This window comes from Meriones unguiculatus (genome assembly GCF_030254825.1).
Source record: "Meriones unguiculatus strain TT.TT164.6M chromosome Y unlocalized genomic scaffold, Bangor_MerUng_6.1 ChrY_unordered_Scaffold_23, whole genome shotgun sequence".
In the NCBI taxonomy this organism is placed as follows: domain Eukaryota; kingdom Metazoa; phylum Chordata; class Mammalia; order Rodentia; family Muridae; genus Meriones; species Meriones unguiculatus.
The window spans coordinates 12,691,195-12,718,221 of record NW_026843709.1 but is presented as its reverse complement, the minus strand read 5'-3'; positions in this window follow the sequence as shown (position 1 = coordinate 12,718,221).

Here is a 27,027-nt window from a genome sequence, read left to right as displayed (position 1 = left end):
ATGCATTTCCCATTAAAATACCAATACAATTCTATACAGACATTGAAAGAAAAATTCTCATCTTTATATGGAGAAACAAAAAAACAGAATTTACAAAAATATCCTGTGCAACAACAGATTGTCTGGAGGTATCTCCATCCATGACCTCAAGCTGTACTACAGAACAATAGTAATAAAAACGGCATGGTATTGGCATAGCAGCAGAAAAGTAGATCAATGGAACTGCATAGAAGACCCTGAAATAAACCCAAACACCTATGAATACTTGATTTTCAACAAAGAAGCCAAAACCATTCAATGGAAAAAAGACAGTATCTTCACCAAATGGTTCTGGTCCAACTGGCTGTATACATGCAGGAAAATGAAAATAGATCCATACTCATCACCCTGAACAAAAATAAATTCCAAATGGATCAAAGACCTCAACATACAATCAGATACACTAAATTGGTTAGAAGAAAAAAAATGGGGAGGATCCTTGAACTGATTAGCACAGCAGATAACTTCCTGAAGAGAACACCAATACCACAGGCTCTTATGGCAACAATTAATAAATGGGACCTCATGAAACTGAACAGCTTCTATAAAGCAAAAGATATTGTCATAAGAAAAAAAAAAAACCCAGCAGCCTACACACTGGGAAAGGATCTTCACCAATCCTATATCTTATAGAGGGCTGACATCCAAAATATATAAAGAACTAAAGAAATGAAAAAGCAAGAAACAAAGCAATCTAACTAAAAAATGCAGTACGGAGCTAAACAGAGAATTCTCTGTAGAGAAATTTAGAATGGCAGAGAAACACCTAAAGAGGTGCTTAACATACTTAGCCATCAGAGAGATGCAAATAAAAACGACACTGAGATTTCACCTTCCACCTATCAGAATGGCAAAGGTTAAAAACTCAAGTGACAGCACATGCTGCAGAGGGTGTGGAGAAAGGGGAACACTCCTCCAACTGCTGGTGGGAATATAAACTCATACCACCGCTATGGAAATCAAACTGGCACTTTCTCAGACAATTAGGAATAGTGTTTCCTTGGGATCCAGCTATACCACTCCTAGGCATATATACAAAAGATGCTCAAGTACACAACAAGAACATTTGTTCAACCATGTTTGCAGCAGCTTTATTTGTAATAGCTTTATTTCTAATAGAATCTGGAAACCATCCGGAAGTCCCTCAATGGAGGAATGGATACAGAAGTGGCACTTTTACACAGTGGAACACTACTCAGCAATTAAAAACAAGAAAATAATGAAATTTGCAGGCAAATGGTAGGATCTAGAAAAATTCATTCTGAGGGAGGTATCCCAGGAGCATAAAGGCACACACATGGTATATACTCACTTATAAGTCCTAGAAGATAGGATAAATATATGAAAATATGTGCACTTTAAGCAGATAAACAAAAAAGAGGACCCAGGTTAAATGATCAATCCTCACTTAGAAAGACAAATGGGATGGACATGGGAAGTAGGAGAAGACAGAAAAAAGAATAGTAGCCTATTGCAGAGGGCCTGTGAAAGACTCTACCTAACAGCTTATCAAAGCAGATTCTGAGACTCATAACCAAATCTTCAGTAGAGTTCAGGGAGTCATATGATAAAAGGGAGAGTTAGTATGAATGCAAGAGGACAGGAGCTCCACAAGGACAAAATATATCATGGCACAGGGTTCCTCTATGAGAATGTTTCTGCAACCAAGGACAATGTATGGATATAACCTAGAAGCCATGCTCAGATGAAGCCCATGGAAGCTCAGTATCCAAGTGGGATTTCCTAGTAGGGGAACAGGAACTATTTCTGAGATGAATACAATGACTGACACCTTTATGTCACCCCCTCGCCCCTGAGGGAGGAACAGCCTTATTAGGCCACAGAGGATGACATTGCAGCCAGTCCTGAAGATACCTGATAAGCTAGGGTCAGATGGAAGGGTGAGGAGAACCTCCCCTATCATCTCCTCCCTGTGATGTCTTCTTCTTGTGAATTGTGCCAGGGTGTTGTAAAGATGAACTTAGTTTTCTTTAAGGGTCTTGGCTTTGAGACTCTGTTCATGTTCCAATGAATAGTTCACCAACACATACTTCAGTTGAGGTATTTTAAAGAAAAAAATTTAGAGTGATACATCAGTAGGAATTTGAACCTCTGTGCAATGGGGAAAAGGTGAAATGCCTATTATATGAAATTCCCACATAATCAATAAAAATAGTATGTAGACAAATTTTTCAATGACTTTTAACATGTATAAAAGATTCCCATAAAGGAAGGCAGAGTATGTCTTTATAAGGCATGATTTCAAGAATCTCATGTAGCAGAGAACCTCAGCCATGAACGAGTGTTTACCCAGGTACCTCAGACCCCATCAGCTCAGGTGGCACCACCGAACTAGCAGTCTTGGCACTAACACTCACTAACACTACATTTAGAGGGTTTGTCTGGAATACCACAGCAAAAACACAGCTGCTCTTATGTCCTAGGCATTTAACATAGAATGATTTATCTGAATTTAAGGAATATTTTTAAGTGAAAACTCCTGGACCAGGAGGGTTCCTCCCTGACCACTGAGTATGACACAGCTGCTGATCCAGCCAGGTTAAACAAGGCAACCCTACTCATAGAGGGTTGCCAACACCAGTGTGAAGCAGCACCAGCTGTTAAATAGTTCATTGCCACTCAGTTCTCCTTTTATATACATGAACTTTCTCTTTTTCAGCCAGTTGAGTTCTAAGACTTCTCTGGTGTTCTTCTCTTTTACCTACTCTTAAAGACTCAATACTCCAGGGAACCCTAGACCCTGCCAGCCTATTAGACCAATAAGAATGTGAAGGTAAATTTAATGAGGACACAAGTAACTGCTCAGTTCAAAGTCACAATCTAGGAAATTTGAGGGCCAAGTCCACAGTTTTGTTGCTCTATGAGCAGGGTTGCCTTGGATGACATGACTAGATGGGTAACTATATCCTACTCAATTGTCACTGAGGTTAAATTGTCACTCCTGATACTAAGGTTAAAACTTGGCCTTCAGGACACAGAAATGTGTCTGTGTTTTATGCCTAGGTCAAAAGAACATCTGTGTTTTCTTCTGTGGTCCTCCATACAAACTCTCTAACTGTAGTGTTATTGCAGGACTGCTTGTCAAATGGCACCTCTCGGTGCCATTTGAATTCATGGGGCCTAAGCTAGTTAGGTAAACACTAATTTTTGGTTCAGATTCTCTACTCCATAATGATTACATGTAGAGCATACCTTACAAAGTCAAACTCTGCCCTCCTTTGGTGGAAACTTTTCTCAATATTAAAAGTCATTGTAAAATTTTCAACATATTTTTTATTGATTATATCTCCTTTTCCATTGCTCCCAGAGTCAAATTCCTACCCATGTGTCAAAATATGTTTTTTCTTTACAATACATCAATTTTAGTATGTGCTGTTCATATACTCATTTGAAGATGAACAGAGTCTCATTGACAAGTCCTTTAAAGAAAACTGAATTCATACTTTCTGCACCTTGGCCCCATTCTTCTTCTGATGAAGAAGCCATCAGTCCTGAAGAGCTCTATATTTCATTGCCTTGATGACAATTTTTTATGTATTTCTTTATTATGATTTATTTTGTATCTCCTCTGCTGCACCCCCTCTTCTGCTTCCAGCCCCACCCACCCTCCTTTTTGTATCCTATGCCCTCCCTCTAGTTCCCTGATAGGGAAATCCTCCTCCACTTTCAGTCTGACCCTAGTTTATTAGGTATCAACAAGTTTGGCTGCAATGTCTTTTTCTATGGCTTGATTCTCAAGTCATTGTTATTCTTGTTTACTCAATTCTCTCTACTTATGATACTTTTCCTGCCTCATCTCCTGCTGGGCACCCAGAGCTCAGAGGGGAGGAAGAATTTCATAGGGAAATACCATTTAGAGCTGGGTGTATTAGGGTCTCTCATTGGATAATACCAGACTGTGGGTCTCTATATGTAATCCCATTTGATGCAGAAGGAAGCATCTTTTTTGGATACAAGAACATGACACTGATCTATCATTTGAGGGCAGAGGGCAACATAATTTAATAACAACAGCCTCACTTGCTTGAAAATTTCTGTATGATGCCCTTGCCCAACAAATCCCATCCAATCACAATAGTGGAAGACTGATTTGGTCACAGTAGATGGCTTATTGGAATTTACATCCCACTATTAGGAGACCTCCTAATATGTGAATACATACCGTATTTGTCTTTTTGCATTTTAGTACTTCACCCAGGATGATTTTTTCCTGGATCTACCCATTTTCCTGAAAATATCATGAAATAATATTCTTAACTGAGTAATACTCCATTATGGAAATATTCCACTTTTTTCCCAAAGGATATTGTCAGTCTTAGTATTTAGAACTTTGCTGGGACTGTAATCATTATATTGAATGACTATCAGGATAAGTATGTTCCTTTATCCTAGAAGTCCTTTCATCTTCTTCAACCTCCTGGTGATTTGAATTGCAATGTCCCCTTGAAGTACATCTATTTACATGTTGAGTCCCTAGTGAGGAAATGTCTGGGAAGTGTTCAGGGGTATGGCCTTTTTAGATAATATAATTCCTGTTGGAGTTATAATAGAGAAAAGTGTGCTTTGAGGTTGATTTGCCGATGAAAGTGACCACACAGAATGGAATTTCTGTCTCTTATTCTCTGATATTTGTATATTTGTTTATGTTGGTCTCAATCACTCAATTTGAATCTGTCTCTCTAACTCCTTCTCTTTCTCTTTCTCTTTCTCTTTATCTCTCTTTCTCTACCTCTCTCTAACTGCCGCTTTTGGTACAGTATGAAAAACTTTCAGTTCTCCTGAAGTACTACCACAAGATGTCTGCTTGCAAATCCCTAGATTTTCTCTGTGAAAATATAAGCATTGTTGTCCTGACATGTGTGGCTTCACTGGGTTCCTAAAGAGGCGGGTGGAAAGAATGATGTAGAACAAGAGACTCAAGGAATGAAGGCAAAGTCTGTCTGATCAAAGCCTGGTTTATTAGAAATTTTTACCCACCTTATGTAGGGAGAAGGCAGGAAAAGGTGGAAGGTTAATTACTGTTTCAGAAGATAGGAAGAGGGCTTTCATGGGTTAAATATTGCACCTGAAAGATACTGTGAGGATGTTTTCTTAAGATATCTCAAGGATGCTTTAAGACTAACAGATGGATGTCCTCACAAATATATCACCCATGATTTAAGGTACTAGGTAACTCTTTCACTAAATAGCTTTAGGTCTTCACTAAATGACCTTTGCTCACTATTTGGGTTTGACTTCAATACATACCTTTGTCTCCACTAAGTAGCTTTGGCTTACTATTTGACTTTGGCTCCAATAAATAGCTTTGACTCTCTCCCCTTCTTAAACAATTTAAGAGGCTAACAGGTAGGTTTTGAACATGAGGATTTTTGCAGATGGTGGGCATCAACCAAAGGGGGAAAGTAGTGACCTGTTCCTCCCAAGGCTTTTTGCAGCCTTTTGGGGTGCATTATTGGGGAGTAGAGGAAGACCCCATCAAAACCTGAGGGCGTCCTCAGCAGGTTGTGGATAGGCGTAATCAGACACCAATTTCTATGCAATCAGGTGTGCTTCTCAGGGTACTCAGAAGCGGGCAATTGGGTCCTTCCTTTGCAATGTCATCTTAAACCCCATTACAGGTACCCATGCTACAACAGGCAAGCATTTATCTGAGTTTCATGCTATTCTCATGAGAGCCAAATGTAAGCAGTCAAAATTTATGTGATGAACTGTCAGCAGTCTTTCTTGTGCTCAGCTAAGCCTGTTAGCCAAATCATGTCTGTGATAACAAATTATATGGAAATAGATGCCAGGGAGTCAGTTTGCTGTTTTACAAGCCAGTAAGTTTTTTTAATGTCCCATGATCCAAGAGATACAAAGAGATGGAAACCCACCCGGAGTCCCATGATTGAAGGAAGGAGGGTGGTGAGCCAGGGAGAGGTTGAAAACCAATTATGAAACCAACTTTCCTCCTGTTCTCTATGTCTCTTTCTCTCTTCTAAGCCTTCCCTAACCTTAGCCATGCTGTCCCTTATAATCCCAGTATAATCTGTGTAAAGCAGCCCTCTTCCTGAAGGGCAGCACATAAGCAGTCATGTTGACTGGAGGGGTCTTCTTTGACATCATTAGCATTGTCAGGAGAAAACTCCACATCCACTTGTTGCACCAGGTGTTCCAGTAGCCAGCAAGCTGCATCATTTTCCTGAAAAAAAAAAAAAAACAAAACAAAACAAAACAAAAACAAAAACAACAACAACAACAAAAAAAAAAACACAGACAGCTCCTCGTCCCCATATGAGTGCAGGGTTGGGTCCATGCCATTGCTTTGTTAAACAATTTCTCCATTTTACTTTATCAAAAGTATTTTTTTTTTGGCTTTTGTGTGCCAAAATCTATCTGTTGCAGATTTACCATGCTTATGTAAATGTTTTTAAAAAATTAGGTATCCAGGGGAGTGGCTCCCCCCTCTTTGTTTTTTACAAGTAAATCTTAATTGTTAGCACACTCTAGCATGCCTTGTCCTTGAGGAATGCAAGGTATTTCAGTTATATGAGAAACTTGAAACTGTTAATGAATCTTTTAAAAGATTTGTTAGTATATCCTGCTCCATTGTCAGTTTTAAACTACTTATAAACTCGTAGAATATTAAAAGCCTGTAAACAATGATCAATAATATGTTTTTGCAGTTTCTCCTGGTTGAGGAGTGTCAAAAATAAATCAAGAATAGGTATCAATACAAACATGTACATATTTTATTTTTTAAATTTAGGATTATGAGTAATATTCATTTGCCAAATCTGATTGGGAACCTTTAGGACTGAATCCCAAATGAGAAACAGGCTGAAATTGAGGACAAGTACTGCAAGCCTCGACTATATTAAGTGCCCATATTTAAGTCTCAATGTTTGACTATTAAGATGATGCCTGTTATGGGCATCCTTGGCTCTTTAACTGTGAACAAAACACTTTGGTGGCTTTATCTGCCAATGCATTTTCTTTAGACAGGGGTCCTGGCAAACTAGAATGAGCCCTCAAATGTCCTATCAAGTTTTTGTATCAAGTTTTCAATTTGTAAAAATAAAACTGCAGCAGGGAAAATATTTGGATTTGACCTGCAGTCTCTAACAAGGCAAAGACAGAGCTACATATGCACTATCTGTAAAAATGTTCAAAAACTACTTATTAAAACTATGAAACACAGCCAATACTTCAGATAATTCTGCTATTTGTGCAGATGTGCTAGACACATGAAAATACATTGTGTTTCTTTTATGAACATAGATAGCAACAACAGATCTCACTATAGATGGTTTTGAGCCAACATGTGGTTGCTGGGGATGAACTCAGGACATATGGAAGAAGAGCCATTGCTCTTAACCTGTGAGCCATCTCTTCAGACCTCTCTTGGGCTCTCTCCCCAGCTTCCAGATGGACAGCAGGCTCCAGCAGCCCTCTATTTACACATATTAGGGTTCCAGCAACTCTCCTGTTCCCAAAGGGAGCCCTTAAGGGCCCTTTCCCCAGGAAATGGAGCATCCTTCCAAATTTCCTTGACCAGATTGGAAACTCTCCATGTTTTCCAGACCTCCCAAGCAAACCAAAACCAGAAACCAAAACAGACAGCTGGCACAGAAACAAAACAAAACCAAAAAAACAAACAAAAAACACAGAGACAAATACAAAAACAACGGTGGTACCTGCTTTTTAAACATTTAAATATATATATATACAGAGCATAACCATGATTTCAAAAGTAAGAATTGGATTTAAAACTCAGAATTTATCAGTGACACAATTTAATCTTTAAAACTAGAAGTGGCTCCAATCCTCTGGTTTCTGTCCCAGAGCTGACTGAAGCTGACATTGGCTGAAGCCAGTGGGAGGGGCAGAGTAAACTGCCAATCCACTCAGCAGCTCTGCTCAGCTCTGCAGCTGGCAGAAGCAGGTCTTGGGCAGATTCTGAGGGTGTGAGCATTTTCAAATGCTCAGTTCTCCTCAAGGTATCCAAGCCTGGCTTGGGAGTGGGAAGGAGACTAATGTAGTGTCTCTGTTCCTCCTGCTCACTAAGCTATGGCTCTGCTCCATGCCTTCTGCCTGGGCCCACCTGGGGACCTTTTTCTTTGTCTTGGGCAGGAGGGTCCTCTATGTCAGAATCAAAATGTAAGGCTGGTGCACAGAAAAGAGGAGCTTTAATATAAAGAGGAGGTAAATAAGGGGCAGCTGCTGAAGCCTGGAAAGATGGAAGGGGTTGCCAGTCTAGGTTACTGTACCTGGCTTTCTCCTCAAGGGACGTGGCCTTTTCAGTGAAAGGCTAGTCATTAGAATCATCCTGTCTCTGAAAGTGGAGGGCTGTAAGGGAGGGGTAGAGAGAACTGGCTGCAGGCTGAACTATAACTGGAGTCTCCGGTTCAGGCATAGGTATGAAGATAGAATCAACAGAAGGAGCTCTTGGGAGAGGTGGGGAAGTGCAGTCTCATCCTTACCTAATTCAAGGGCTTTGGGACTGCCTCCAGGATTGTTTTTGAGGAACATTTGAGTTTGAGAAACTACCTCAGCCAAGTCATGTTGGGAACGTCTGACCTAATATCATTAATTAATTTCTAATAGGAAAATTCCTAGACAGGCACCTTTTCTGGACCACAAGATTCATAAAATTCTGTAAGACAATGTCCATCTCTCTGCGAGCATCTTACATCAATGGTGCGTTTTGTGGAAACCAGGGGCAAATATTAGTAATAAAAACAAAGAAGCTAACTAAATCTTTTTTCTTAACCTTTATTCCTCATGTCTTGAAGGATGACTTGAGCCATGTAAGAATAAGGTATGCTTATGCAATTCTTGTCCCATAATTCGTCATTCTGACTTACCTCTCAGATCAAACTCACAGACAGGCAGCTCTGTGGAGATCTCTTATGCAAGAGTTTTTTAGTTTCCTGGTGGAAACGCTGAATCCTATATATTTTTGTGGCCTCTGAAGAACAATGTTCCATCCAGTCCTCTGTACCTATAGGTCATATTGGGTGCCAGAAATATCCTGAGGGACTTCAATGGGTCCCTAAAAAGGGGGGTGGAAAGAATGAGGTTGAACAAGAGATACAAGGAATGTAGGCCAAGTCTGTTTATGGAATCAATGCCTCATTTATTAAAATTTTAACCCAACTTATATAGGGAGAAGGCAGAAAAAGTGGGAAGGTTAATTACTGTTGCAGGAGATAGGGAGAGAGCTTTCATGGTTGAATATTCACTTGGAAGATCCCATAAAGATGTTTTCTTAAAATATCTCACGGATGCTCTAAAACTAACAGATGAATGTCCTCACTAATCTATCACCCATGATTTAGGGTCCTAGGTAACTCTTTCACTAAATAGCTTTAGGTCTCCACTAAATGAGCTTTGCTCACTATTTGACTTTGGCTCCAGTAAATAGCTTTGTCTCCCAGCACATGGTCCCAATTAAACACTGTGTTCAAAGACTTGCCTTGTGAGAAGCAGGACAGTACTCTCCATGCAGTGACCAGGAGACTAAACTCTGGGCCCTGAAACTACATCTATTGTGTTTCCCGGGTGAGGGGAGGCCCCCACGGCATGGGAATCAGTAGGGTCCACTCACAGCTACCCAGCCAGAACCTGGAAGAAATCCCAGGTAATGCGGGCTTTGGGTCTCTGGGCTGGAGCCACAAGCATGCGTGTCCCAATCAATTTCCCAGGCTGATTCGTGGGCACAAGGGTGCCTGAGACTGGGAGTCCCAGTCGCAAGAAAAACCCACAGGGAAGCAAAGTTGCCAGTCTGATCACGGGTCACCCAGTCTTTCCCAGGAAGGTCTCTAGGACGGCGGGTACCCTAATTGAGCTCCTGCCACACAGAGAGCTGCATGCTCAGCTCAGCAGTACAGACAAGCTGAGTGCCTCAGTACAATAGGGACTGGGAACCCCTGTCCAGAAAGGACCCCACAGAGAAGGAAGAAACCGTGCTGATGGGGTCACCTAGGGAAAGTCTAGCAGCCTGCAGATCGCAAACAGGTGAGTACGCCCAGTCATCACAGATCTGGGCCCATACAGGGAGCACAGAGTGACTGGAAACTCAGCTCCTACAGACTAGCAGGTGGGCACACGTTCCGACAGCCCACAGGCCTGCTTTGTACCAACTACTCTTTACAGACAGAACTGTGTGCCCCAAGACACCAGAGCAGTACTCACCCGCCACAGATTACCTCTTGGGTTCTGGGGCACAGAGCCCCAACCTCAGACCTACAAAAGACCAGGAACCCTCAGATCAACCCCCAGATACTGCTCCAAGGGGCAACCAGTGATCCCTAACAAAACCGACCAAACCACAGGACACACACAGGTTACAGCAGCTGATCACTAAATTTACAGCAAGAAACCCAGAAAGAAGGCAGTTGTCTCCAGGACTTCTCCCAGTGAGAGGAGAGCCCTCTTGACTAATCAGGACAACAGTTACCACCCAGGTCTCTATGCTTGAGGTGAGCAGTAGCAAATCCTGAAAAACACTGGACATCCAGCGACTATACCCCAAAAGCTGGGAAGGCTTACTTCAGGAAAAACCATCTTCCTGCCAAAGGGATTGTCTCCACTACAAGAGTCCAGGAACAACCAGAAACTAAATTCAAACAACTAAGATAGAACAATGGGTAGAGGACAGCTTAAAAGTTCAACCAACAAAAGCCAGAGCAATATGACATCTCCAGAACCCAGTTATCCAGGGGCAAATAGCCCTAGACACCCCAGCATAAATGAAATTCAAGGAGATGACCTAACATCTATGCTCATAAGGACGATAACAGAGGAAACAAATAAAATACGAAAAGAAATAGAGGAAGCTGCAGCCAAACAGTCTGTGGCCTTTAGAGAGGAAATGCTTATATCACTGAATGAAATAAAAGAAACAGTGGATTGTTCAAACAAACAGCTGAAAGAATTGATGGAAAAACATGAAAATAGAGTCAGGTGAAGGAAACCAACAAAATAGCTCAAGACCTGAAGATAGAATTGGAAAAATTAAAAAAAGAAACACACACAAATGGAAGAAATTGTGGAAAGAAAGAACTTAGGGAAGAAAGCAGAAAATACAGAGGTTAGTATAACCAATAGGCTACAAGAAATGGAAGAAAGAATCTCAGGTGTGAAAGATACAATGGAAGAAATAGATGTATTTGTCAAAGAAAATGATAAATCTAAAAAATTCCTGACACAGACCATCCAAGAAATTCAATACAAAAAAAAACAAAAAAACCTAAGAATAATAGGAATAGAGGAAAAAAGAAAATTCCCTGCACCAAGACCCAGGAAATATTTTCAACAAAATCACTGAAGGAACTGAAGAAAATTTCCCCAATTTAAAGGAGAGGCCAAAAAGAATACAAGAGGCCTATAGAACACCCAATAAATTAGACCAGAAAAGAAAATCCTCCTGCCAAATAATAATCAAAACCGTAAGTAAAGAGAACAAAGAAAAAATACTAAAAGCTGCAAGAGAAAAAGGCCAAGTAACATACAATGGCAAACCCATTAGAATCACACCTGACCTTTCAACAGAGACTATGAAAGCCAGAAGGGCCTGGACAGATATCATGAAGACAGTAAGAGAACACAAATGTCAGCCCAGGCTACTATACCCTGCCAAACTCTCAGTCCTCATAGATGGAGAAAACAAGATATTCAATGACAAAAACAAATTTCAACAATACCTACATAAAAATCCAGCATTACAGAAGACACTGGAAGGGAAAAGACAACCAAAGAAAACTAGCTACATTTAAGAAAACACAGGAAATAAATAACCCCACTACAGTAAAACAAAAAGCAACCAAGCACACAACCATGTGACCACAGCCAACATCAAATTCAAAGGATCTAACAGCCACTGGTAATTAATCTCTCTCAATATCAATGGACTTAATTCTCTAATAAAAAGACACAGACTAACAGAATGGATGCAGAAACATAACCCAGCAATCTGTTCTATAAAAGAAACACACCTAAGTCACAAAGATAGACATTACCTGAGGGTAAAGGGATGAAAGACGGCTTTTCAAGTAAATGGATGCAAGAAGCCAGCAGGAGTAGCCATTCTAATATCTGATAAAATAGACTTTCAACCAAAAGTAATCAAAAGAGTTGGGGAACGACACTTCATACATGTCAAGGTAAAATTCACCAAGAAGGCATTACACTCCTGAACATCTATGCCCCAAATACAAGGGCACCCCCATTTGGGAAAGAAACATTGATAAAACTTAAACCAGACATAGATCCACACATACTAATTGTGGGATACTTCAACACCCCACTCTCAACACAGGACAGATCAACAAAATAGAAATTAAACAAAGAAACAATATCTCAGACAGAGGTCATGAAACAAATGGACCTAACAGACATTTACAGAACCTTACACCCAAACACAAAAGAATTTACCTTCTTCTCAGTGCCTCATGGAACCTTCTCCAAAATAGACCACATAGTTGGTCATAAAGCAAGCCTCAACAGAAACAAGAAGATTGAAATAATCCCTTGTATCCTGTCTGATCACCATGGAATAAAACTGGACCTCAGTAACAACAGAAATAGCAAAAAGCCTACACATACATTGAAACTGAACAACTTGCTACTAAAAGACAGCTGGGTCAGGAAAGAAATAAAGAAAGAAATTAAAATCTTCCTAGAACTCAATGAAAATGAAGACACAACATACCCAAACTTGTGGGGCACAATGAAGGCAGTGCTAAGAGGAAAGTTCATAGCACTAAGTGCCTTCAAGAAGAAATTTGAGACAGCGCATTGAATCATCTTAATGGCTCACTTAAAAACCCTAGAAAAAGAAGAAGCAGAAACACCAAGAAGGAGCAGAAGGCTGGAAATAATCAAACTCAGGGCTGAAATCAATCAATTAGAAACAAATAAAACAATTCAAAGAATCAATGAAACCAAGAGCTGGTTCTTTGAGAAAATCAACAAGATAGACAAACCCTTAGCCAAACTAACTAAAAAGCAGCGAGACACCATCCAATCCAACAAAACCCGAAATGAAAAGTGTCTATAACTACAGACACTGAGGAAATCCAAGCAATCATTAGGACTTACTTCAACAGTCTATACACAACAAAATGTGAAATTTAAATGAAATGGACAATTTTCTTTATCGATTCCACTTACCAAAGCTAAATCAGGACCAGGTAAATCAATTAAATAATTCTATATCCCCCAAGGAAATAGAAGCAGTCATCGAAAGTCTCCCATCAAAAAAAAGCCCAGAACCTGATGGTTTCAGCGCAGAATTCTACCAGACATTAAAAAAAAAGAGCTAACTCCAGTTCTTTTCAAACTATTCCACAAAAATCGAAACAGAAGCAACATTACTAAACTTATTCTATGAAGCCACAGTCACCTTGGTACCCTAAACCTCACAAAGACCCAAAGAAAAAAGAGAATTTCAGGCCAATCTCCCTTATGAACATTGATGCCAAAATACTCAACAAAATCCTTGCAAACTGAATACAAGAACACATCCAAGATATCATCCACCATGACCAAGTAGGCTTCATCCCAGGTATGCAGGGGTGGTTCAATATATGGAAATCAATCAACGTGATCCACCATATTAACAAACTGAAAGAAAAAATAAAACACATGATTATCTCCCTAGATACTGAAAAAGCATTTGAAAAAATCCAACATCCATTCATGTTTAAAGTATTGGAGAAATCAGGGATACAAGGCACATATCTAAACATGGTAAAGGCAATATACAGCAAACCTATAGCCAACATCAAACTGAACAGAGAGAAACTTAAATCAATCCCACTGAAATCAGGGACAGGACAAGGCTGGCCACTCTCTCCATATCTCTTCAACATAGTTCTGGAAGTCCTTGCTAGAGCAATAAGACAGTTGAAGGAGATCAAGGGGATACAAATTGGAAAGGAAGAAGTCAAATTATCACTATTTGCAGATGATATGATAGCATACGTGAGTGACCCCAAAAACTCTAACAGGGAATTCCTACAGCTGATAAACACTTTCAGCAAAGTGGCCAGATACAAAATTAAGTAAAAAAAATCAGTAGCCCTCCTGTGTACAAAAGACAAAAGGGCTGAGAAAGAAATTAGGAAAACAACACCCTTCACAATAGCCACAAATGACATAAGGTACCTCGGGGTAACCCTAACCAAGGAAATCAAAGACTTGAATGAAAAAAAATTCAAGTCTCTGAAGAAAGAATTAAAAGAAGATATGAGAAGATGGAAAGATCTCCCATGCTCATGGCTTGGCTGGATTAACATAGTAAAAATGGCCATATTATTAAAAGCAATGTACAGATTCAATGCAATTCCCATCAAATTACCAACACAATGCTTTATAGACCAGGAAAGAAAAATTCTCAACTTCATATGGAATAACAAGAAACCCAGAATTCCGAAAACAATCCTCTACAATAAGAGATCTTCTGGATGTATTTTCATCCCTGATCTTAAGTTGTACTATAGAGCAACAGTTTTAAAAACTGCATGGTACTGGCATAGAAACAGAATGGTGGATCAATGGAACCAAACAGAGGACCCAGAAATAAACCCACACACTTACGGACACCTGATCTTTGACAAAGACGCCAAATCCATACAATGTAAAAAAGATAGCATCTTCAACAAATGGTGCTGGTCCAACTGGATGTCTACATGTAGAAAAATGAAAATAGATCCATACTTACCACCCTGCACAAAAGTGAAGTCCAAGTGGATCAAAGACCTCAACATAAAACCAGACACATTAAATCGGCTTGAAAAAAAAGAGGGAAATACCCTAGAACTCATTGGTACAGGAGAAAACTTCCTGAACAGAACACCAACAGCACAGGCTCTGAGAGCAACAATAAATAAATGGGACCTCATGAAACTTAAAAGCTTCTGCAAAGCAAAGGTTACCATCATAAAACAAAGCGACCGCCTACTGATTGGGAAAGCATCTTCACCAATACTTTATCTGACAGAGGAATCATATCCAGTATATATAAAGAACCAAAGAAGCTGAAAAGCAGCAAACCAAGTAATCCACTTAAAAAATGGGGAACAGACCTAAACAGAGTATTCTCTGTAGAGGAATACCGAATGGCAGAGAAGCACTTAAAGAAATGCTCAACCTCATTAGCCATTAGGGAAATGCATATCAAAACAACCCTGAGATTTCACCTTACACCAATCAGAATGGCTGAGATCAAAAAGTCAAGTGACAACACATGCTGGAGAGGTTGTGTAGAAAGGGAAACCCTTCTCCATTGCTGGTGGGAATGTGAACTTGTACAACCACTCTGGAAATCAATCCGGCTCTTTCTCAGACAATTAGGAATAGCACATCCTCACGATCCAGTCATACCACTCCTGGGCATATATCCAAAAGAGGCTCAAGCACACAAAAAGGAAATTTGCTCAACCATGTTTGTAGCAGCTTTATTTGTAATAGCCAGAAACTGGAAACAACCTAGATGCCCCTCAACTGAAGAATGGATGCAGAAACAGTGGTACATCTATACAACGGAATATTTCTCAGCAATGAAATATGAGGAAATCATGAAATTTGCAGGTAAATAGTGGGACCCGGAAAGGATCATCCTGAGTGAGTTGTCCCAGAAGCAAAAAGACACACATGGTATATACTCACTCATATAGACATACAACGTAGGACAAACCCACTAAAATCTGTGCATCTAAAAAAACTAAGCAAGAGAGAGGACCCTACCAAAAACGGTCAATACCCATCTGGAAAAGCAAAGAGAATGGACATCAAAAGAAGAAGAAAACAGGAAACAACCTAGGAACCTGCTACAGAGGGCCTGTGAAAGCCTCTGCCTTACAGACTATCAAAGCAGGTGCTGAGCCTGATGGGCAACTGATGGGCAGAGTGAATGGAATTTTATGAAAGAACTGGGAAATAGTAAGAGCTGGAGAGGATAGGGTTTCCACAAAGAGAGCAACAGAACAAGAAAATTGGAACACAGGGAACTTCCCAGATACTCATACTCCAACCAAGGACTTTTCATGGAGATAACCCAGAACCCCTGCACAGATGTAGCCCAGGGCAGTTCAGTGACCAAGTGGGGTACATAATAATGTGAAGAGGGACTGCCTCTGACATAATCTGACTGGCCTGCTCTTTGATCACCTCTCCCTGGGGGAGAGCAGCCTTACCAGACCATAGTAGAGGACAATGCAGCCACTTTTGACGTGAACTGATGGACTAAGATCAGAAAGGAGAGGAGAACCTCCCCTATCAGGGGACTTGGGGAGTGTCATACATGCAGAGGGAGGAGGGAGGGTTGGATTGGGAGGGGAGGAGGGAGGGGCCTATAGAGGGATGCAGAATGAATAAAGTGTAATTGAGGAAAAAATTAAAAAAATACAGGAAAAAAATAATTTAAGAACCTTAAATGACTTTCAAAAGTGGAGGAAAACATGGAGTTAGTCAATTTACATGGAGCACATTTCGCCCCTAGTGGCAATGGTCTCCTAAACCTATGCAGACCTCAGACACCACCACTGCTAGTTCTAGAACTGATACAGGATGTTCCAACGAGGGGGTTAAGGCTTCTCATAATATTTCCTATAAGTCCACACCTGTTTGTTTATATCCCCCATTTTTATTCATTGTTAGCCAGATAGAGCCAAGTAATTGTGGTAATGATACTTGCTTTTTTGCCCAATGGTGGAATGCTAGTGAATTTAGGTATGCCCTGGTTACTTGCTTGCCTCGCTGGGTGCCTATGCCCGTTGATGCCCCTCATGCTATGACTCTCTTCAGACAGAAAAGGGATCTTGGAATTACAGCCACCATTGTTACTGCCATTTCATTTCCGGCTGTTGGAGCTACCATCACGGCATTAGCCATGAGTTATACTGGGCAGACTGCTCAGACCCTGAGTAACCTTTTAGCCAATGTAGCTCATGCCTTAGATGTACAAAAAGGAATTAATGCTCAACTAAAAGGAGGCTTGATGGTGTTCAATCAGAGGATTGACCTCGTGTAGGAGCAAATTTATACCCTATGGCAAATAGCTCAACTTGGCTGTCAATGGAAGTATGCTGGACTTTGTGTCACTAGCATACAATATGAGAATTTTTCCTGTGCTGCAAATCTGTCTAAACAATTGTCGAGCTATATTTTAGGTAATTGGACTGGAGAATTCGATACTACGATGGAGCAGCTGAGAGTGGCCATTGTCACAGTAAATTCTACCAGAGTGGAAGCAGGACTAGCCACAGGATTATCATCATGGATTGCTTCAGCCCTGAATCATCTGAAGGAATGGGTGGGCATGGGAGCTTTAGCATGCCTTCTGGTGTTGGTCTCCTTGTTTTGCCTGTGGTGTATATGCAAGATTAGAGTCTTACAACAGCATAATGCAGCCATGACCATTCAGGCCTTTACAGCCATTGAAGCAGGACAGTCTTCCCAAGCATGGGAGCTAAAATGTTATGCTCAGGGTGGGAGGCTAAGCACTGCACTCAGGGTCAGCTGCTTTCGACCCAGAGAAGAGCATGTCTGATTGCATGTGGGTTGATGCCCAAGGTCCCGCCTCTGAGAAAAAGGTATCTGACGAATCTGATGCTCTTTGGGTGGATGACACCTAAATGAACATCGGGACAAAGTCCCAATTTATTTCTAATATCAGAGATCAGACCTCTACTCTTGCCTGATGTGTCTAAAACAAAAAGGGGGAACTATAGAGAGCTGGGTAATGCCGCTCCTTAAAGATGGAGCTGGTTTCTGCCTTCCACCCTCCCTCCTTTCCGATGGTGAGTGTTCTCTGTCACTAACAACTCCATAATTGGCTAAGGCTGAGGATCTGGTTTGCTTCCATGTTTGTGGACCTATCTGCATTGCCGATGTGACACGCTGGGGTTGGCTACCCAGAGGCTATTTAAGCTGTGGGCTCGCTTTCCCCAGGGTCAGAAGATTGTTCAAGGTTCCTGAATAAACTGCATTGAAAAAAAAAACTCAGACCACAAAAAAAAAAAAAAGAAAAGCAAAGATTTGCCTTTGACTGGGAGCGTTTTCCCATTAAGTAATTCACTGACTGAGGACATATCTATGCATTTAACAAATACTAATGGAATCTGTGATAATGTGAAACTCATATGACTTTATTAAATATTACATGAAAGAAATATCTGATAGCCATCCTGAACTAAGAGTCTTGGACAAAAGAACTGACATCTCTGGGTTATGTACTTTCAGCTGCCCAGATTGAGGCATGTAGGGCTGCTCAGGCTTTATCTTAAGCAGCCTGTCCCTTTGGCCCTTTTGATAAATGGCTCCTGAAACTCTTACTGGCTTTAACGTGTTTCATGACATCATTATGCCTCTCAGCTAATCAGTGCCCTAAATAATCTTAAGGTGTACATGGAGATAAGTAAACAAACTTTCCTCAGTGTCCCTTTATCCTGTTTACCACTGTGACAATGCCAGGTAGCAAGTGAAACTTCAATGATAATTTTACTGGACAGCTTTCTAACAAGGAAAGCTTCAAAGTGATGTAGGAATAAGGGGAATGTACTAAATGACAAGGTGGTCTCCTACTGAGGTCTCAGAACTGAAATTTTCTAGGTCGTGACTTTGAACTGAGCAGTTACTTGCATACTCACTAAATCGACCTTCACATTCTTATTGATATAATAGGCTGGCAGGGTGTAGTGTTCCCTGGGGCATTGAGTCTTCAAGAGTAGGGAAAAGAGAAGGAAAGCAGACAATTCCTGGGACTGGTTTGGTTGAAAGAAAGACCAGTGAATGGCAAAGGAGAACTGAGAGACAATGTGATGAACTCTTGAAAGGAATATGTGACAATATTCCTAGACTAAGTGTCTTGGACACAGGAAATGTCATCTCTGTGTTGTATCCTACCAGCTGCCCAGATTGAGGAATGTAGGGCTGCTCAGACTTTCTCTCAAGTAAGTTGTGTCCTACTCAGTATTCAGTGAGGAATCCTACTGGTTCTGGGGTTTACTGTTATAACTTGGCCTTCAGGATAGAGAAGTGCATCTCTGCTATATGCCTGGGATATAAGAGCAGCTTAGCTTCCTTCAGTGGTGCTCCAGACAAACACTGTAAACATAGTATTTCTTCCAGGACTGCTTGTTGAGCAGAATCTTTTCTACATTTTCATAGTCATTGCATAATTTCTCAGTGATTTGTAGTGATTAGGTGGGAATTTCATATAAATTACATTACACTCCTTTTCCATTGCTCCCACATTCAAATTCACATGAGTCACAGTAAATTATTATTCTTTAAAATACATCAATTGGGGTGGAGCCAAGATGGCAACTAGCACACACATTTTCTGAGAGGTGGAATACCTAGACTTCTGAGTTGGTGAAAGGAGGGACCTCTAACCCAGGAGAACGGTGGTGAAGCTTTCTAAACAACGGGGAGCATTGCAGGAGGTAAAAACTTTGGTCTCGGGTCACCCGGGGACTTCTTTGGGGAAGGAGAAAAACGAGCCTTTGATCTTGCGGCACTCTCCTCCCACAGACCTCCTTCCTCCTCGGCACAGCGGCACAGTGGACTCATCTTTCTCAGCACAGACCTAACTGCCTGGGAACTACAGCCACTGAGGCAGAGCTCCAAGCCTGTTAGTGGCAGGCAAAAGCCAGCAGTACGTGTCCCTGGGTCCCAGATTCGCTTGGCAGCTGCACCATCCTTCCAGAGCCCTAGTCTGCTGGACAGCATACTCGCTCCACAGGATCGCCATCACTGACAGTACAGCCTGCCCAATCCCACAGTGACAGAGAATATGCTATATACTCACCAAAACCAGGCAGAAACGCCATACAGCCTAGATACACCAGGCGCTGGGCCTTCCAAGCTTGGAGAGCACAGTGAAGAGACCCCAGGACTTCCCAGAAACCATTGGGACTAGCGACCCGGTCTCCAGATACAGCGGGACTTGGCAGTGGAGCAGCACTGAACTGGCGGGGCAGAATAGCCCTCCAGTTTAAGACTAACCAGGGCCAAACCAGAGAACAGAGAGCCTGGTTATGCCGATCCCTACTGACATGACCACCCTGAAACCTCCAGCTGCAGCAAGACCTCAGAACAGACAGTGACAGCAGCACAGAACTGGCAGAGCACATCAAAGAAGCAGGGCCAAACAAGAGAGCAGAAAGACCGGATATCCGATCTCTGCCAAGTGACCTGCCTGTAAGTGAGTGCACCCTTGAGAATCTGCAGATCCCCAGATTCTTGGTCATTCTACAACAAAAGCCAGACATCGAACCCCCTCCCACCCACATACCCACTTTGGGAAACAGAGAGGCGCTAGGGTCATTGAAGTTCCTGCTCTCTGGGACTAATTGAGGAGTTAAGGAAGTTAATGCCAGAAATTGCGCTGTGATCATCACTAGCGCCTACGACATATACAGTGCAGAGCCCCTCCCACACACTCAAGGGTTCAACATTAGCCATCACTCTGTCCCTCGAGACACACATCCACGCACGCTTACACACAGGTGCCCACACACGCGCACCTGCGCGCTTGCATTTGCCCCGTTTGCACATGCATACTTTCCTCCCACAGGTACAGCTAGTCCTCAGCACACACAGAGTTCTCAGCTTCCTGAAGAACTCTCCAGATGCCAGAGAGAGACAGCACCAGTCTGATCTGCAGAATCCAAAAACAAACAGGGAAGGTTTCAGATAAGCCAATGGCCAGGGGTAGGTGAAAGAACACTTCCAACATAAATCAGGACATCATGACTTCACCAGCAAACCCCAAAATCGATGGATACTCCAATTCAGCAGAAGCACAGGAAAATGATTTTAAAGCCATGATTGCCCAATTATTTGAGGCTCATAAGGAGAAAATGAACAAATCTTTCAAAGAATTGGCCAGTCAATTGGAGCTAAAGAAAGAAGAAATAGACAAAATCCTTAAAGAAACACAGGCAAACATAGCCAAACAAATAGATATACAAGTAGAGGAAAAATTAGTGGCATATAAAAAGGAAATGAACAAAGAAATAGAGGCTGTCATAGAGCGACAGGAATCCAAATTCAAACACATGAAAGAAATGGTGGAAGGCATGAAAACAGAATTAGAATCAATAAAGAAAACACAAAATGATAAAACCCTTGAGCTGGAGAACTTGGAGAAAAGATCAGGAACAACAAAAGTAAGCATGACCAACAGAATACCAGAGATGGAAGAGAGAATCTCTGGAGCTTAAGACACTTGCAGAAATTGATACTTCTCTCAAAGAAAAAGTAAAATCAGAAAAGTTCCAGTCACAAAATATCCAAGAAATCAAGATTGCTATGAAAAGACAAAATCTAAGAATAATAGGAATTCATGAAAAAGAAGACTCCAGGCTCCAAGGTACAGAAAATATTTTCAAGAAAATCATAGAAAAAAATTTTCCCAACTTAAAGAAAGAGATGTCCATAAATATACAAGAGGCCTATAGAACTCCAAATAGACTAGACCAGAAAAGAAACACATCATGTCACATCATAGTCAAAACACTAAATCTATAGAACAAAGAAAAGATATTAAAAGCAGCAAGGGAAATAGGCCAAGTAACATATGAAGGTAGACCTATCAGAATCACACTGGACATCTCATCAGAAACTATGAAAGACAGAAGGGCCTGGGCAAGTATCATGGAGACTCTAAGAGATCACAAATGTCAACCCAGACTACTATACCCTGCAAAGCTTTCAATCAACATAGATGGAGAAAACAAAATATTCCATGACAAAACTAAATTTACACAATATCTACACAGCAAACCAACCCTACAGAAGATACTAGAAGGAAAACTCCAATCCAATGAAAACAAATTCACCCAAGAAAACAGGGCATACACATAATATCCCAACGAAAGTGAAAAGAAAACAAGCAATGAAACAGGGTTAGATCACCAACTCCATTACAAAAGGAACTAACATGCATTGGTCACTATTATCTATCAATATCAATGGACTCAACTCACCAATAAAAAGACACAGGCTAACAGAATGGTTACGGAAACAGGATCCAACATTCTGTTGCATCCAAGAAACACACCTATGCAACAAAGATAAACACTACCTCAGAGTAAAGGGCTGGAAAACTGTTTTTCAAGCAAATGGTCCCAGAAAACAAGATGGAGTAGCCATGCTAATATCTAATAAAATAGACTTTCAATCCAAGTTAATCAAAAAAGATAAGGAGGGCCACTATATTCTCATCAAAGACAAAATCCACCAAGAGGACATCACAATCTTGAATATCTATGCCCCAAATACAAGAGCACCGACATTCGAAAATGAAAATTATTAAAACTTGAATCATACATTGATCCTAATAACTTAATAGTGGGAGACTTCAACACTCCACTCTCACAAAGGGACAGATCAACTAGACAGACACCAAATAGGGAAATAAAAGCACTCACAGAGACCGTAAATCAAATGGACCTAATAGACATCTACAGATTGATTCACCCAAACTCAAAAGAGTACACCTTCTTTTCAGCACTGCATGGAACCTTCTCCAAAATAGACAATATAGTGGGTCACAAAGCAAGCCTCAACAGATACAAAAGGATTGAAATAATCCCTTGTACACTATCGGACCACCATGGACTAAAGCTAGACATCAACAACAAGAGAAACAAAAAAAGCCGACACGCACATGGAAACTGAACAACTTTATACTCAATGACAGCTGGTTTAAGGAAGAAATAATGAAAGAAATTAAAGACTTCCTAGAATTCAATGAAAATGAAGGCACAACATACCCGAATTTATAGGACACATTGAAAGCAGTGCATAGAGAAAATTTATAGCACTAAGTGCCTGCAATAAGAAATTCGACACATCACATACAAACAACTTAGTGGCCCAACTGAAAAACCTAGAAAAAAATGAAGCAGATACACCCAAGAGGAGCAGATGGCTGGAAATAATCAAACTAAGGGCTAAAATCAATCAATTGGAAAAAAATAAAACTATCCAAAGAATCAATGATACCAAGAGCTGGTTTTTTGAGAACATCAACAAGATAGACAAACACTTGTCCAAACTAACAAAAAAGCAGAGAGAAACTATCCAAATCAGCAAAATCAGAAATGAAAATGGAGACATAACCACAGACACTGAGGAAATCCAAACAATTATTAGGTCATACTACAAAAGCTTATATGCCACAAAATTTGAAAATCTATATGAAATGGGTAATTTTCTTGACAGATTCCATCTACCACAACTAAGTCAAGATCAGGTAGAAAGACTGAATAGCCCTATATCTCCTAAGAAAATTGAAGCAGTTATTAACAGTCTCCCCTCCAAAAAAAGCCCTGGGCCAGATGGCTTCAGTGCAGAATTCTACAAGACCTTCAAAGAAGTGCTAACTCGAATTCTCCTCAAACTATTTCACAAAATAGAAACAGAATGAACATTACCAAACTCATTCTATGAACACAGTCACCTTGATAACTAAACCACACAGAGACCCAACAAAAAAAAGAGAACTTCAGACCTATCTCTCTTATGAACATTGATCCAAAAATACTCAATAAAATACTTGCAAACCGAATCCAAGAACATATCAAAGATATCATCCACCATGACCAAGTAGGCTTCATCCCAGGCATGCAAGGGTGGTTCAACATATGGAAATCCATCAATGTAGTCCACCACATAAACAAACTGAAGGAGAAAAACCACACGATCATCTTCTTAGATGCTGAAAAAGCATTTGACAATGTCCAACACCCATTCATGTTTAAAGTCTTGGAGAGATCAGGGATACAAGGCACATACCTAAAGATAGTAAAGGCAATATACAGCAAGCCTATAGTTAACTGGAAACTCAATGGAGAGAAACTTAAATCAATCCCACTGAAATCAGGGACAAGACAAGGCTGCCCATTGTCTCCATATCTCTTCAACATAGTACTTAAAGTCCTAGCCAGTGCAATAAGACAAATAAAGGAGATTAAGAGGATACAAATGGGGAAGAAAGAGGTCAAAATGTCACTACTTGCAGATGATATCATAGTATACATGAGCGACCCCAAAAATTCAACCAGAGAACTCCTTCAGCTGATAAACATCTTCTGCAAAGTGGCAGGATACAAAATCAACTCAAAAAAATCAGAAGCCCTCCTGTATACCAAAGACAAAAAGACTGAGAAAGAAATTAGGGAAACAATACCCTTCACAGTAGCCAATAATAACATAAAGTACCTTGGTGTGACTCTAACCAAGCAAGTGAAAGACCTGTTTGAGAAAAACTTCAAGTCTCTGAAGAAAGAAATCCAAGAAGATATCAGAAGATGGAAAGATCTCCCATGCTCATGGATTGGTAGGATTAACATTGTGAAAATGGCCATCCTGCCAAAACAATCTACAGATTCAATGCAATTCCTCAAAATACCAACTCAATTCTTTACAGACCTTGAAAAAAAAGATTATCAGCTTCATATGGAGAAACAAAAAACCCAGAATCTCCAAAATGATCCTGTATAACAACAGATCATCTGGAGGTATCTCCATCTCTGATCTCAAGCTGTACTACAGGGCAAGAGTAATAAAAACTGCATGGTATTGGCATAGAAACAGAAAAGGAGGATCAATGGAACTGCATAGAAGACCCAGAAATAAACCCACACACATATGAATACTCGATATTTGACAAAAAAGCCAAATCCATTCAATGGAAAAAAAAACAGCATCTTCAACAAATGGTGCTGGACCAAACTGGATGTCTACATGCGGAAAAATGAAAATAGATCCATATTTATCACCCTGCACAAAACTAAAGACAAAGTGGATTAAGGACCTCAACATAAAACCAGATACTCTAAATGGATTGGAAAAAAAATTGGGGAACTGCCTAGAACTCATTGGCACATGAGACAACTTCCTGAACAGAACACCAACAGCACAGGCTTTAAGAGCAACAATCAATAAATGGAACCTCATGAAACTGAAAAGCTTCTGTAAAGCAGAGGACACCGTCATCAAAAAAAAATGACTGCCTACAGATTGGGAAAGAATCTTTACTAATCCTTTATCTGACAGAGGACTCATATCCAGTATATACAAAGAACTAAAGAAGCTGAAAAGCAGCAAACCAAGTAATCCAATTAAAAAATGGGGAACAGAGCTAAGCAGAGAATTCTCAACAGAGGAATATCGAATGCCAGAGAAACACTTAAAGAAATGCTCATCCTCATTAGCCATCAGGGAAATGCAAATCAAAAGAACCCTGAGATATCACCTTACACCCATCAGAATGGCCAAGACGAAAAACTGAAGTGATGACACATGCTGGAAAGGTTGTGGAGAAAGGTGAACCCTCCTCCACTGCTGGTGGGAATATAAACTGGTACAACCACTCTTAAAAGCTATCTGGCGCTTTCTAAGACAATTAGGAATAGTGCTTCCTCAAGACCCAGCTATACCACTGCTAGGTATATATCCAAAGTTTTCTCAAGTACACAAAAGGGATACTTGCTCAACCATGTTTATAGCAGCTTTATTTGTAATAGCCAGAACCTGGAAACAACCCAGATGTCCATCAATGGAAGAATAGGTACAGAAATTGTGCTATTTCTACACAATGGAATACTACTCAGCAAACAAAAAGGAGGAAATCATGAAATTTGAAGGCAAATGGTGGGATCTAGAAAAGATCATTCTGAGTGAAATATCCCAGAAGGAGACAGACAAACATGGTATATACTTACTTATATAGACCTATAAGATATGATAAACATAAGGAAATCTATACACCTAAAAAAGATAATCAAGAGAGCAGACATGGGGTAAGATGATCAATCCTCGTTTTGAAAGACAGATGGGATGTGCATTATACATATGACAGGAGTCTACTGAGCGCATCTGAAAGACTCTAACTAGCATTGTTTTCAAAGCAAAGACTCATGACCAAACCGTTGGCAGAGTACAGGGAATCATAAGAAAGAAGGGGAGTTACTCTGATGGGGAAAGGATAGGAGCTCCACAAGGACCAAATATATCTGGGCACAGGGTCTTTTCTGAGACTGACATTCAACCAAGGACCATGTATGGATATAACCTAGAACCTCTGCTCAGATGTAGTCTGTGGTAGCTCAGTAACCAATTGGTTTCCCAAAGTGAGGGGAACAATGACTATTTCTAACCGGAACTCAATGACTGGCTCTTTGGCCTCCCCACCCCCTAATAGAGGAGCAGTCCTGTTAGGCCACAGAGGAGGGCTTTGCAGCCAGTCCTGAAGATACCTGATAAAACAGGATCAGATGAATGGGGAGGAGGTCCCCCCTATCAGTGGACTTGGAAAGGGGCACGGTGGAGATGAGGGAGGGAGGGAGGGGCTGGGAGGAAATGAGGGATCAGGACATGGCTGGGATACAGAATTAATAAAATGTAACTGATAAGAAAAAATAAAATAAAATACATCAATTGAAGTCTGTGTTGTTCATCTACTCAGTGGAATGTGATCAGTGTCTCAGTGCCAAGTCCCTTAAAGAAAACTGAGTTCATCCTTGCCAAAGTTTGGCACCACCAAGAAGAAACTATCAGTCCTAAAGAGTTTTATACTTCATCATCTTGATCACAGTTTTTCTTCTGTAATTATTTATTTTGATTTGTTCACTTTGTATCCTCTCTTCTGCCCCATCAGTCTTCTCCTTCCAGTCCCACCCAGGGTCCTTCTTCTACACCTATGCTTTTCTCTAATTGCCCAGATAGGGGTGGTCCTCCTCCCCCTTCTATCTGACCCTAGCTCATCAGGGCTTATCAAGGATGGCTTCATCATCATCTTCTGCGGCCTGATTTTCAGGGCATTGTTCTCCTTGTGTCCTCAATTACCTCTATTTATGACACTCTATATGCCTGCTTTCCTGCAGGCTTCCCAGAGCTCTGAGGGGAGAGAGAGCTGGGTGTTTTAATGTGTCTCTTTCTTTACTATATGGGACTGTGGGTCTCTGT